Raw genomic sequence first — 12,739 nt, forward strand, 5'->3', positions numbered from 1 at the left:
AATTTCCCCGTTCTGTGGGCAACAAAGATCCGTCTGGAAATGTGGCCCTGACTCACCCTCTCTGTGCATGCACCGAGAGCTTCAATCCTGGGTTGTTCTCACAACGCCATCTTGAGTCCTCCCCCGATGCTCTTATTCTTTACTATTCAGTTCCTCCCCTGAAAAAATAGTTACTCTCAAACTAAATTTTAAAGTAAACTCAATTAATTAGCAAAATCTATAAGGCTACAGGTGTTTTTTGTTTTTTTTTTTCTTAGAAAGGGAAATTATTTCTCACCTTAAAAGAAAAAATGTGTGGTTGCTCTCTGGACATAATCAGTTGATTGTGGTATTTCTCTTTTTAGTCCTAGGTCACATGGGAAGCAAGCAGTGGAAGTGGTTGTTGGAAACCACTGGAAGTTCCTGAAAATTGCCATCCAACTAAAGCTATAGCCTTGAGCAAACATACACAGCCAATGGCCAATGGAGAGAGAACAGAGAAACATTCTAACCTCTCATTCTATCCATACTCCAATCTCCTTATGCTCCATCCATGGGCCAATTCCAACCAAAAGTTGACAAGCAGGGAGCCTGGTTTACACAATCCAATGAGGACAGCCTTCTAGAACACAGAGCAAGATATAGGTGGAGAGTAAATCTGGAGAGGAAAATTGAGAATATCCAGCAAAAACAACATGCTGTAAATTTCTATACATCAAATTCCACTTCTTATGTTGAAACTGCCAGCTGTAAATGAGCTGAATGAGACCACGTCCCTGAATGCTTCTTTTTCACTATCATGGAGCCCACAAACAAAAGATATTCTTTTTCACCTAGTATTAACACCTTCTATTTTTCCTGCCTGACTCTGTTCTCAGGTACTCTTAAGCCTGGTTGATTGACACAGAGCTCTGAAAGGTAATCCTGACTGACATGTACTCTTCCTTTAAAAGCTGCTTAACTCCATTCCATGGGGTTATTAGCTCTCCCTGGATTTGCTAGAGAAAAATGCCAAACAATGATGGCCTAACTTTCAAAGACAGTTGGGTAACTATATCCAAATATTCTGCAAGGAATCAGGAAACTGTGATTAAATGTGTTAGGGACCATTTTAGGCATGCTACAAATGAAGAATTCTGAAGAAGCTACCAGCACACAAGATGGTCTGTGGGTCTGTCCTAGCACTTTCTTCATGATCATCCAACCAGTGACTGGTCTAGCATTACATCCAATTCATTCTGTCTACTGACAAATAAAATGCATTCTGAGAACTACTTGGCAATTATGCAATTACAGGAGGTTTATTTATAGCTGGTATAAATCCAGTTTTTCCAGTAATAGTTGCTCACCAACTCTGGCTTTAAGATGGAAAGGTATTAATTAACCACCAGGTGTTAACAGCAGCTCTATTTTGTAACAATCCCATTTTTAATATTTTACCACTCCCACTAGGTTTAGTAATTTTTGAAAAAATAAATAAATATTTGAGACTTAGAAAGTGTTTTTCCATAGCTATAACCATCATTTGTTTTGTTGTAAGACTGTTTCTGATTAGTTTGCAAGCTATTATATACCAGAGCCTGAGATATGCTTTAGAGAAGCAGTCATCAACCTCTTTGACACCATGGATGGGTTTCCTGGAAGAGAGGTTTTCCATGGGGCAGGGGTGGGGGACATCAGGTGGGAATGGTGTTCAGGGGGTAGTGGGTGTGTGTTCAGGATAAAAGTGTTTTACCTCAGATCATCAGGCGTTAGATTCTCATAAGGACACTTCTCAATAGTGTTTGCACTCCTGTGAGATTCTAATGCCACAGCTCATCAGACAGGAGGATGAGCTCAGATGGTAATGCCTGCTCACCCACCCATTCACCTCCTGCTGTGCAATCTGGTCCCTAACAGGCCACAGACCGATACCAGTCTACTGCCCAGGCGTTGGGACCCCTGTTTCAGAGAACTGAGCTATTTTTTTCCTTAGTAATAATAGCTCCTGTGTGGGGAATACCTAACACACACCAGAAACTGTACTAAGCTTATAGTTACTTTATCTGAGTTAATTCTGATGATGTAAGATAAATAGCAGTACCATCATTAGTCTGATAGGACTCTATGGTTTAGAGAGGTCATACACGTGTCCAAAGTCATGCATACAGTAAGTAGTAGAGCCCAATGAAGTCAGAATGCAGGTTTGTCTGATTCCAATGCCCATATTCCTACTTTCTCTGGTATTTGTTCAGCTAATAAAACACCTGAAGAACACCAATCTCATTGCCTCAGAAGCCCAGATTAGTTGTTTATAGGGAATGTAAATATGTATGCAGGTGTTAACACATGAGCTAAACATTAAATATTCTTGTTGTTTCTTGAGGACAAAGACTTATGAACTCTTTATGGTTCCTGAACTCCATTAAGAATTGTAAGCTTACAGGTGGGAATCAAATTTTTCATGTGCCTTTTTGGGAGAACTCCTGAAAGTTTTCTTTTGCCAGTTTGGGAAGTGTACAACCTCACCATGGGTGTCAGTAACCACCTAGATAGGAAGGGAGGGCAGGATTTGCTAGTGGAAAGATAATGTCAAAGTGTGTTTCTCTCAGTTCATTTTCCTTTAGTAAGATATGACTGTGGGGATTCACTCAGGGTGGTGGCATATTAAAAGAAACATATTAGAGATAACTTTAAGGGATAATCACAAACCTTCTTGGAAGGCCCAAGAGGTTTCTACATAGTCTCAGTAGAAGTTTTGGCTGAAGGCAGCCTAAATCCCCTTTACATTTATTAGTAAGAAAAGCAAATAGCCAGGTATGTGGGAGAGTTCATCTGAATAAATTGTTTACTCATGTGGTCTTAAAACTAACCTTTGAGCCAGATGGCCCTCTTGAAGGGAGGTCAACCAGGGAAATTACCCTCTAATGGCGTTTGCTTTGGGCTTGGAGCCTGGTCTTTAATCCTGTTCCACAAGTGTGTTGACTTAGACCTTCTGTTGTTAAATCTATACTGAATAAATGCAAAGAGGGCCAACTAGTCAGGGTCCGGTAGCTGTGATCTCTCTCTGTGAGTGGCTCATGGCTGCCTAGCCCACTGATTCACTGAAAATTTGTGTCTGAGCCCATTTATTCATCCGTCATGTAACTGGTGTGTGTGGGACAGACCCCAGCATGTGACTTGTAGTAAAGTTCGAGGAGAGTCAGCTTTTGGATGACCGATCAAACCTTTGGAGAACAAGTATGGAGTGCAGCCTGGGGTCAAACTGAAATTATTTAAGAGGCTGGGTTATTTATAATGATAACAAAAAATTTTACTAGATTCAGACACCGTTAGTTGGCCTCAGGGATCTCAGGACCTAATGTGTGAGCAAAATAATAGAAGAGTTGTTGATGACAATGATCATGTAAATTTATAGTATATACAGATATGGTTCTACATATCCTAAATAGTACCAGATTAATTTGTGAACAGCATCTTACACATAATAAAATGTCATTTTGTACCCTCATGTAACATTCGAATGTTAGAATACCCCAGAAGAATAGTACCGTTCAGAAAATCCCTGACTTAGAAGAAGGTTGTGATGTCAGTGATAGTACTTACTAAGTGGAGTTGTAGCAGAGAAAGGATAAAGGTAAATCTGTCATTCTAGTTAAAATGTACAAAAAGTACATTCAAAGAGGAAGACTAATTTCCATTGCTTCAGAAACTCCTTTCAAAGCATTCTTGAAATGTACTTACCACTGACTAACTTCTTGAATAGATTAGAATCTCCCCAAAAGTATGTTACAGGGCCAGCTCTCAGTTGCCACTAGAGGTGCCAGTAATGTGACATGTCTCCTTCAAGATGCACAGTAGTGTAAAATACACCACCTATGGGTCATAACACCCACAAGGCTCTTTGTATGTTCAGTGATCAAGAAACACAGAGGTGACAGGGGATGCCAGAACCCAAGGCTGAGAGCAACAGTGCCAGGCCACCAGGACTGGACTATTCTAAGGCTTAGAGTGGGAGTGTTCAGAAAGAGTCTGTGATTAACCTTTGAGATCACATATAAAACTCAGATACCCTATAATAAATATACTGCCTTTTTTTTTTTTTTTGAGATGGAGTTTCACTCTTATTACCCAGGCTGGAGTGCAATGGCACAATCTCGGCTCACCACAACCTCCGCCTCCTGGGTTCAGGCAATTCTCCTGCCTCAGCCTCCTGAGTAGCTGGGATTACAGGCACATGCCACCATGCCCAGCTAATTTTTTTGTATTTTTAGTAGAGACCGGGTTTCACCATGTTGACCAGGATGGTCTCGATCTCTTGACCTTGTGATCTACCCGCCTTGGCCTCTCAATATACTGCCTTTTTTTAAATTACAAACTAAGGGAGATTAGAGTGCTTACTTTTTCTCCCAGACTATCATTGACAACTTGGTGTTTCAGGCAAGAACTTACCCTTAGTCTACTCCCACATACTTGATCAAGTCTCTTATCCTAAACAAATATTTAGGCAAACAGATGGCAGAGCTTGGATTCACACGATGATCTGTCTGACTCCAAAGTCTGAGCTATCAAGCACCATGCTCTGTTGCTTCCACTAAGTAAAAATACCTCATTACTGATTTTAATAAAAATGAATGTGTTGGGTGTAAATTCAAATTTGCTATCCTGATTCCCAAACATCTCCTTCCAAGGTAAGTTATAGAAATGAATGAAAATCTAATAGCTTCAATATATATTTGAAAGCCAGTTCTCCAAATAAACAGGAATATGTAGTTACTTAAACAATAAACACAAAAATGCCTATGTGTATTGACTCTGAAATATGTAACTATGAGTGTAAGCACATAAACAAGGATTATTGCTTATTACCTAATTTATATTTTAAAGAATTTTTAAAAGTCAATTCTATCAAAAGTCTGTATTACATTTCACAGAACAAAAAAAATTATACTTAGAAGTTACCGAAACATATCAACAACCTAAACTTTCAAAGATCTGATACTATAAAGTCTAAATACTAGTTAAAAATTCAGGTATTCAAAAAACTTGGAGTGGACTCAGGAAAAGTTTGAGTTTGGGAGTAGGGGAAAATGCTGGATAGGAGGCAGGATTAACTTGCAGTGCTCAATCAGACAGGCAGAGCAGCACATGGAGACCCACATTGTAAACTCTGGCTCCAAGAACTGTAACAGGAACATACCAGAAAAGTCAAGAGAATCCATGGACCCTTTGAAGGAGCGGCACTGCCACTGCAGTCTCCGTGGGATAGCCAAGGAACCCCGAAGACAAAGAACACAATCTCTCGAGAGCTCTATGGCCCCTCCCACCACTTAAACCTTCCTATACTACCACAGCTAATGTGCTCTTGAAAGCACCAGCTTCTGGATAGAGGCCAACCGACACAAAACCAGTACACTTAACAAAAATACAATCAAGAATTCTCACAGAGTTTATTTTACTTTCCTTCTACCTGCACCAGAGCAGGTGGTGGTAACCATATCCCAGAGTCCTGAAGATGGATCACATCATAGGAATCTTTGCAGATACTCCCTAGTATCAGCCTGGAGCCTGGTGGCTCCAGTAGGTGGCTAGATTCAGGGAGGATAACAATCACTGCAGTTTAGCTATCAGGAAGCCCCATCCCTAAGGGAAAGGGGAGAGTACCACATCAAGGGAGCACCCCACAGGATGAGAAATATGAACAGTGACCCTTCAGCCCCAGATCATCCCTCTGGCACAGTCTACTCAAATAAGAAGGAACCAGAAAAACAATTCTGGTAATATGACAAAACAAGGTTCAATAATACCCCAAAAGATCACACCAGCTCACTACAATGGATCCAAACCAAGATAAAATATCTGAATTGCCAGAAAAGAATTCAGAAGGTCAAATATTAACCCAATCAAAGTGGCCAGAAAAAAGGTGAAGTACAACTTAAAGAAAAATAATAATAATACAGGAAACGAGTGGAAAAATCTCCAGTGAAATATATAGCATAAATAAGAAACAATTACAACTTCTGGAAATGAAGAACACTTAAATTATTTTACTTGGCCCAGGCACATAACACTTCCACCTGTGAGCATTTAATAGAGCAAGTTAAAGAGCATGAACTAATTGCAAGGGGTCTGGGAAATATGGGAGACTCATGGCTATCCTGAGGGAATTATAAAGTTCTCTTTCCACACCCAGCTTTCAGATAATTTTGCTTCCTTCTTCCTACATGTAGAGCACATTCAACACCTCTCCAAGGTGATTTTATAACACAAATGCAGAACCTCAATACATGTAATTTAGCACACAAATAGAAAAAAATGCACATCATAATTTAAGGGAAAATATAACATCATTATTTTTAACTTAACTACTTATAAATTAACAAAATCACTTTTACAAATGTTATTCATTATAAATAAGACCACTGTAAGCTGTTGTATGAAGATAGGCAAATAGATTTAAAACATCACACAGAAAAAAAGAAACATACAAGAAAATCCAAAAAAAACACTAAAAAAGAAAACCAGGATGGCAAATAACTCACCAGACATTAAAACATATTATGAACACTGTAAATAAAATGGTATGGTACAGGTACATGCATTGACAAATAGACTAGTAGACTAGAAATACAGAAACTGCAAATGGTACTTCTGTGAATTTAGTACACATTGAAAGTATCATCCCAAATTCACAAAGATCAATTTTTAAAATAAATAATGCTTAGGAATTAATGTAGAAAGAATAAAGCCAAGAGAAAAAGAAAATAACCAATAGACAGGTACCATAATAGTAACTGTCATAGGCAAGAGTCATCTGTTAATAAGAAAATTAGAAGTATAAGGAGAACCAGAATACTTATATAGTCTCAAATATACTTATTAATCAAACTACTTAATAACATTAAATGAATTTATTAATTTAATAAGAAATATAACTTTATAGTCAAAAACCTAATAATTTTATTTAAACAAGCTATTAAACATAACATCACCAATAAGAACATATACTAATAACATAACTTCCGATATGATACACTGCCAATGGTGTAAGATCATTATGGAATATTCTTGTCAAATATACATAACTTCAAACTAGTCATGAAATATCACAGGCTATACCCAAATTAGCGGGGTACTCAAGCAAATACCTGGTCAGTACACCTCAAATGTGTTAAGATCATGATAAAGACAAACTACAAAAAGTCACAGATTGGAGCAGATTAAGGAGAGGAAAAAACACTAAATAAAATGTGTTCTTTGGCATAAATTCCTGAATCTGCTATTTGTAAAAAAGGTTGCTAAATTCAAATGAAGTTTTGAGATGAATAAGCAGTATTGAATCAATGTAAATCTTCTGATTTGGGTTATTATGCCACGTTCCTTTTGGAAGTTAACCTTAAGGGAAGCTATGTAAAGACTATACCATAACTCTCTGTATTCTTTTGCAACTTTCTATAAGTCTAAAATTATTTCGAAATAAGTTTGTGATATAATTGTCTTAACCAGTAAGCAGTAAAAACATATTGTACGGGTTACAACATATATAGAAGTAAAACTGGGGGAAAAAAATAGCACAAAAGATGGGAGGAAAGAAAAAGTATGCTTTCATAAGGCTTTTACTCTAGATGTGAAGTAGTATATTATTTGAAAATCAACCGTAAAAAATTACTAATAGTGAGATGTGTATGTGTATACACATATATTAAACCCTAGAGCAAACACTAAAAATAAAATGGTATGAATAACTGAAAGAAAGATAGATAAGGCAGGCAGATAGAAAAGGCATAAAATAATCCTATATTTACTCACAAGATTATATGATGACCAATGAAAAGACAGCAGACTATATAGACAAACTATTCAAATCATTAAGAAAGTTTAGCATGTTTATTAATAAAAGACTAATATGAAAATACATTTCTATATACTAGGTGAGAACACTTAGAAAAAAGATGTTACCTTTTTAAGGAAAGATACTGAGTTTAAATTCTGGGAACAGCTATATTATTTTAGGCCATGCTTTTGCTGAAAACAGCTAGAAATCTGGAGGTATATTTCACCAAAATAATGTATAATGTCATTAGAAGGCTAATTAAAAAGGCAGTGAGGAATTGTGGGGCCAGCATCTAGATAAGTTGGTAATCACAGAGAAGTGAGTACTGCATTTGCATCATCTCTTTTTTTTCCCACAAGGCCATCAGCGATCTGTGAAACAACAGATTAGAGTCCAGGGACAGAACATATAGAATCATTGACTTACTTCTCTGAGCCTAACATCCTTCAGATTCATCTATACTGTCCCAAATGGCGTAATTCCCTGTTCAAAGCTGAATAGTGGCCAAGTGCTATGGCTCATGCCTGTAATCCCAGCACTTTGGGAGGCCGAGGTGGGCGGATCAGGAGGTCAGGAGATTGAGACCATGTTGGCCAAGGTGGTGAAATACCATCTCCACTAAAATTACAAAAATTAGCTGGGTATGGTGGTGCACACCTGTGATTCCATCTACTCTAGAGGCTGAAGCAGAATAGCTTGAACCAGGGGATAGAGGTTGAGGTGAGCCTAGATCGTGCCACTGCACTCCAGCCAGTCCAGACACCAGAGAGCAAGACTCAGTCTCCAAAATAAAAAAAATGCTGTATAGAATTCCATTGTGTATATACCACACTTCCTTTACCAATTTATCTACTGGTAGACACTTAGGTTGAGCTTCTATCTTTGCTGCTGTGAATAATGCTGCAATGAACAAGGGAGTGCAGGTATCTCTTTGATATATTGATTTCAATACTTTTCATCATATTCCCAGACATGAGATTGCTGGATCATAGGATAGTTTTCTTTTTAGTTCTGTATTTAAATCAGCTTACTGGTTTTCTCGCTATTTACTTGAGTTACTTATATATTTTGTAAATTACCTAGTTATTACATATACAGTTTGAAACTATTTTCTCATTCTGTAGATTATCTCTTAACTCTGTTATTTTCTTTACTGTGTAGAAAGATTTTAATGTAATACAAACCCACTTGTCTATTTTTAGTTTTCTTACCTATGCTTTGAGGTTTGTATGACATGATCTTACATGTGGGAATCTAAAACAATCTAACTCATAGAAGTAGAGAGTATAATAGCAGTTACCAGAGGCAAGGGGTAGAGAGGGAGGGAATAGGAAGGTGTTGGTTAAGGGCATTGTGTTTCAGTTACATAGGAGAAAATGATTGCTTTCTAGAACTACTGCACAGGAGGATGATTACAGATAATAATTTATTATATATTTCAAAATAGCTGAAAGTAAATTTCAAATGTATCACCATGAAAAATGGTAAGTGAGGTGACAGATTTGTTTATTAGCTTTAGTCATTCCACATATTCCACGTGTGTGTGTGTGTGTGTGTGTAAACATCTAATTGCACCCCATAAATGTATGAAATAATGATGTATTATTTCAAATATTAACTTTTAAGAATTCATTGGACTTTGGGGACAAAGATTTAGTTCAAGATGCAACAAGAAGAGTAAGACCTGATAAATCCCCCATGGCTACACATTAATGGAATAAGGATAAAGTGAAACTATATCTACCTCATAATTTAGAATCATCTCACTCTCTCATTGGATGCTGGTCCTCCACGCTTAGCTGCCTGCAAGAAACAAAAGTGACTCCATGTTACAAGAAGATCATCCAAAGCCTCAAATTAGTTTGATAATTTTTTCCAAATAATGTTTAGCACATAGCAGAAAATAAATAGGCCTGTGAAACATATGAGTTAATCTAAAATTAAGAGAAAATACACAAACCAAAGGAGATCAAGTGTTAAGATTCAAATTGTAAGATTTTAAACATTCATGTTACTTGAACATATTAATCCTGTTAAGATTCAAATTTTAGAATTAATTTTTTAATTTATTTATTTAATTTTTAAATAATTGAAAATTTAAGAATTTTTAAATCTGAAACATAACAGGATTAATACATTCAAATAATATGAATTTCACTGCAATAGTAGAAACTTAAAAATCAAATATAAATTCTGTTTAAAAAGATATGTTAAATAAAACAAAACGCTGAATTCACTGGACATTGGAGATGAGAGATGTATTAGTCCATTCTCACAGTGCTATAAAGAACTACCTGGGACTGGATGATTTATGAAGAAAAGAGGTTTAATTGACTCATAGTTCCAGAGGCTTTCCAGGAAACATGGGTGGGAGGCCTCAGGAAACTTACAATTATGGCAGAAGGTGGAGGGGATGCATATATATCTTACTATGGTGGATCAGGAGAGAGAGTGAAGGAGGAAGTGACCCATACTTTTCAAAGAAACAGATGTTGTGAGAACTCACTCACTATCACAAGAACAGCAAGGGGAAAGCCACCCCCATGATCCAATCACTCCCACATGTCTCTCCCCCAACACTGAGGATTACAAATCAACAGGAGACTTGGGTGGGGACAGAACAAAACCAAATCAAGGGAAATGTTAAACAGAATATAAAGTATAAGAAAAATTTAGAGTAAGTTCAAACAGACAGATAGAGGGTAAAGAAAAGCAATATTTGGAGAGAGATTAGCTACGAATTTTCCAAAATTGATGAAAAGCACAAAGCCACAGATTCCAGAGGCATCATGTACTCCCTTAAGGATAAACAAGAGGAAACACACATCAAAGTAAAACTGCAGAATATCAAGGACAAAGATTGCTGGAAGGCAGCAAGGCAGACAGCGAGAGAAAGAGAAAGAGAGAAAGAATCTGTCCCTCGGTCCAAAAACTAGGAGTGACAATTGACCTTCAACGCAAACAGTGGAAACTTCAAGACAATTTGTCAATATAAAAAATAGGCTGAAAAATAACTAGAAACCTGGGATTCTATACCAGTAAAAATATCATTCAGAAATAAGAAAATTAAAAATGTTTTCATATAAATAAAACTGAGAGAATATTTCATCAGTAGATCTGAATTAAAAGGTGCTGAATTGAGTATAAGAAAAATTACACCAAACAGCAGTTTAGAGACACAAAAAGAACAACAAAAAGGATAAACATTGACTGCAGGAAACAACAAAAATGATATCTAGTGATATTTGTATTTGATGAAAACAAATACAATTAAAATGAAAATAAACACAATAAAATTAGCAACATCGATATAACTTGACAATGGTAATTGAAATTAAGTATTCTAAATTATTGGCACTGTCCACAAATAACTTTATTTTTTAATTTACATTTAGGCGTCAATGAGACAATGATACATGGCAATCACTGAAAACAATCGAAAAACTATATGTAATTACCAAACTAATTAAAGAAAAAAGGGAAAATAAATTTAAAATAAATACAAAAGTATGGGAATAAAGAAGAGCAAGGGGGACTTTATATACTCATTATAACATTAAATACGAATGGCTTAAATATTCCAAAAATAGCAAGGTTTATTTGGAATATTTAGGTCAAGACATGAGGCACAGGAGAAAATTTTGAGGATGATGGAATTTGTTCTCTATTTTAATTGTGGTAGTAGTTAGGTATAAAAATTTGTCAAAACTTTTAAAAAGTCTTTGGTATAAACCATTTCATATACTGAAAAATGTATAGTATTATTATAATAGTGTTGATTTTTAAAAGGATAGTGAAATCAGCTTTAATGGCTACCTACCGGCCAAATTTACAATTTGATCATGAAAATTAATAACAATGGATTATAACACAGTGAGGAAATGAGATCCTTAAGTCTGTACTATATAAATAAATAAATAAGCCTAGTGATATCTCTTCTTTAAAGCAAAAAGACAACTAAAAAACTGAATGAATAAATGAACGATAGAAATATAAAATCAAAATTCTTAATAAATATAGCAGTAGCTAATTGAATCAGGAATCATCAATAAATGCAAAGGCTAGTGGATAGACTTTTGATGAAGAACCAGATACTGATGCAGCTCCAGAGTATTTCCCCACAAAATACTATCAATTACAGGGGTAAAATGGTGATATCATTGTGGAAATACCTGGCAGGCATTCACATGGCAAGGGATCAAGTTCAGCCTCTATGTTCTCTGACCTGAGAGGAACATCACATGATTTCTGTCATATTCCTGACAAGAACGTATCACTTCAGTATGGTCATGAGGAAGCAATGGAGGAACTCAGGGTGAGGGACACCATAAAGATTGAGAGGCCTCTATTCTATGAAATTTTCAAGTCATGAAAAACTGAGACAGCCCAAGGAACTGTTTAAATGAGATGTAAGATACATAACTAAAATCTATGCATGATATTAGACTGAATCACAGATCAGACTGAATAAAAAGATACTTTGTTGGGAAAATGAGATTTAAATGAAGTCTGTGAGTTGGATGGTGGTATTGTATTAATGTACATTTCCTACTTTGGATAATTATATCGTACTGATAGGAAAGAGTAGAAGGAATAGTTCAGGAAAAGAAAAATAACAATGATCACAGAATATACATTAGACACATATACAATATACATTATAGTGAAAAGGAGAAAGAGCAAGTTGATGATGAAGTCCTATGTGGTAAAATACCAACAATTAGGGATCTGTAGGAAGGGAATATGAGAGGTTTTTGTACGGTTTGAGATATTTCAAAGTAAATTATGAAAAATATAATGACAAATATCTATACATACTAATAAGGAGTGGTCATTCAGCATATATTAAGTAAAAAAATTAAGTGTAGAACAGTTTATACTGTGTTTATCATGTGCCTTACTATTGGCAATAATACTGGTATTGTTTTATAATTATTATATGAATAT

This window comes from Callithrix jacchus, chromosome 8 (assembly GCF_049354715.1).
Source record: "Callithrix jacchus isolate 240 chromosome 8, calJac240_pri, whole genome shotgun sequence".
In the NCBI taxonomy this organism is placed as follows: Eukaryota; Metazoa; Chordata; class Mammalia; order Primates; family Cebidae; genus Callithrix; species Callithrix jacchus.